Raw genomic sequence first — 3,571 nt, forward strand, 5'->3', positions numbered from 1 at the left:
CTGAACTATTCAGTATGAATTATCCCTTATTTAACAATGAACAATACCTAGTCAATTGTAACTTTGTTTAATTTCCGACAAAGGCATTGAATAAAGAATCCACCGGATGTTATTTCAAAAGGCTAGACAAATAGCTGGAATGCACATGGGGCTGGTGTTCTATGTACGTACTTTGTCATTAGATTTTAGTTAACAAAACAATTGAAATTCGGAGATCTATACCAACCAAATTAGACCTTGTTGTATATCAGAAATTTAACCTTTTAATATAAAGACTAGTGTTCGCTGTCAATTGCATCGATATATATATATATATATATATATATATATATATATATATATATATATATATATATATATATATATATATATATAATCTAAAATGAGTGAAAGGTGATATCACACAGTATAAATAATCAAAAAAGAAAAAGAAAATGAACAGTTCCATAGCGCTTTCTGGATTTACATCCTTCTTCAGGTGAACGTACATAAGTTATGAAATTGTTTTCCTTAGAAACGTTTACTATGACGTCATGATGTAACGAGAGTCTTTTTTTTCCCAAAGATAATACACATCTAGTGAGTTTCGATGTAACTAGTTTATATACAAACATACCTCGCAACCTGGGCGTTGAGGCCATTGACTACTGGATAAACAAAAATGAAAGCATTCTACAATCAAGATTTTCGAAAGAATTTATTCTTGAGGGACTTACACTCGTACTGGAAAATAATCATTTTTTCTTTGATGACAAATATTTTCTACAGACAAAAGGAACAGCCATGGGAACAAAGGTTGCCCCCACCTACGCCAATTTGGTTCTTGGTTACCTCGAAGAAAAACTTACGTCAGAGTGCAAAACATCTTTTGGAGAAGAATATGCCCTATACATAAAAAAACAACTGGAAACGCTACCTAGACGATTGTTTCATTTTTTGGACAAAATCACTAGACGACTTACAAAATTTCCACAAAATTCTTAATTCTCTACATGACAGCCTACAATTTACAATAGAAATTAGTGAAAAAGAATTACCCTTTTTGGACATTTTAGTGATAAAAGAGGGAATGAAAATTACTACGGATCTTTTCTACAAGAAGACAGATTCTCACCAATATTTGATTTTTGATTCATGTCATCCTTCTCATACAAAACGAAACATCCCTTTTAATGTGGCCCGGCGAATCTGTACCATCGTTGTAGATGAAGAACGGAGAAAAACAAGACTGTCCGAACTTAAAACATTTCTTATTAGACAAAAATATCCTATACAGCTCATCGAATCAGCAATACGTAAGGCGACAGAAACACCGATTGCAGAACTTAGATCAATTAAACAACGTGAGGAAAGCAACAATACCAAAATTCCTTTTGTTCTCACCCACAACCCGAGGAATCGCAACATGTTTAAATCAGCCAAACAGTTTTTCCCTATTCTACAACAATCGGAAAACTTACAAGAACTGATCCAGCCTAATGATATACTTCACAGCAGACGGCAACCTCCTAATCTGAAGAACATTCTTACCAAAGCCAAATTCACTTCAAACCACGTAAAACCAACTGTATCTAAATGCGAGGATCTACGATGCGGGCCTTGTCCTTTTCTACAAACCGGCCCATTCATAATGTTCAAGAACGGTATGCATCTCAACATTAATTCAACAATGAATTGCAAATCCAAGAACCTGATTTACTGCATGACGTGCCCTACTTGAGGTGACAACTATATAGGACAAACTGGAACCAAACTGGCAGATAGAGTGCGCGTCCACAAGCAGCAGATTAGAGACCCATCTGTGAGGAACACACCATGCAGCGGCCATTTCGATATATGCGGAAAGGGAATGTTTTATATTTTCCCTTTTTATAAAGTGAAAGAAAACAATGAACAATTGCGTAAAGCTAAAGAAAATCATTTTGTTAAACTGTTTAAACCTAAGTTAAATTCTGTATAAATATTTTGTATTTTTAACACCTGCATAATGTATATAATTATGTACAAGAGACACTGGACTTTTATTATTATAATTGTGTTGACTCTTTTTATGCATTGTATAATGTTTTGACGTCAAAATGTTTTGACGTCACTATGTTTTGACGTCATAATCACGTCTTCAACAGTTTGTTTGTATAACGTTGCCTACCTAACGTCACGAGATTGACGTCATAATGTTCTTGTTTACTTTGTTTTTAAATCTACTGAAGAGCCCGGTAGGGCGAAAGCGCTATAGATAAAAGTTGTTTGAGCATTGGACTTATTTCTGTTTTTATTCATCCCCGGTACCAAGAAAAAGGATTTATTGAATATATATATATATATATATATATATATATATATATATATATATATATATATATATCTATATATATATATATATATATATATATATATATATATATATATATATATATATATATATATATATATAAGTCTCATATTGGTACCGCTGTTTAAAATTTGCTATCATATCAAATAAGCCACCTGCTTTTCCTCCTCAATATTTTATAAATAAAATTTAAGTAGGTTTCCTACTTCGAAGTTTTATTGATATATTTCCTCTAAAAGAGGCTTATACAGTTTTTAACGAGGCCGGTTCTAATTTGTTCTGCCCTAGATTTTTTAATGATTTTTTTTACATAAATTTCTACTGAATAATTATTATTTTAAAGATTAAAAAAATCAGACATTTACTACATCGTTTTTTTAGGGGGTCATCTCAAAGATGTTTAATTTTTAGCGTAAGAACCTATGAGACTTTGCTTGAAATGTATCAATTACGCACATGTTTTACTTTTTTTAAAACTTGTTTTTATTGTTTGCCCAATTTTCCATGATTACTCAAATAATGGCTATTTTTTATTTGACAAAGGCAAAAATGGTGAATTTTATAGTATTATCAAAATATTCAGACACATTTAAGTAATAAATAAATATATAACATCACATGTTAAGGGTCATTAATATAAAGTACATGGTTACTGTCTTGAAAGTCATGTATTAAACTATATATTTAGGCGGGGTAAGAAAACGTGACAGAGGAATAGGCTTGCTGAACCCTTTTCACGTTTTGACCCGAGCCAAAATATAGCTAATATTTCATGACATTTATGTTTATTTTACAATATATTATCAACTTTACACCCTATACGAGCTATTTTCGACAACTTTCGCTGAATACTAGTATCTGCGTTTGAAACCATAACACCATGGCGTCTAATTGTAGCACAATTAACGTAAATTTGAATTTGAGCGGATTGTATGTTAAAACAAAACTAAAACGTCCAAATTTTACCACTTTCATATTTGATCAAAATGATAGACATTTATAATTATTACCAGTTATTATAATCGCTTAGTTGTTCTGATAATCCAACTAAAGCCTCTGTCACCACTAGCTGTACGTGTTTGATGATCGTGTGTGTGTGCTACGGGTTTTGCCAGTCGTAACTATTGTGGCTGATCGTAGCGTTAAAAATCATATAGAAATGATTGCGAGTGCAACGTAAAACAAACGGACGTTAAACGTGCCAGTCGTAGATGTCACGTACTATTTTCTTTAAAGACG

The sequence above is a fragment of the Magallana gigas genome, chromosome 9, assembly GCF_963853765.1.
Source record: "Magallana gigas chromosome 9, xbMagGiga1.1, whole genome shotgun sequence".
Lineage (NCBI taxonomy): Eukaryota > Metazoa > Mollusca > Bivalvia > Ostreida > Ostreidae > Magallana > Magallana gigas.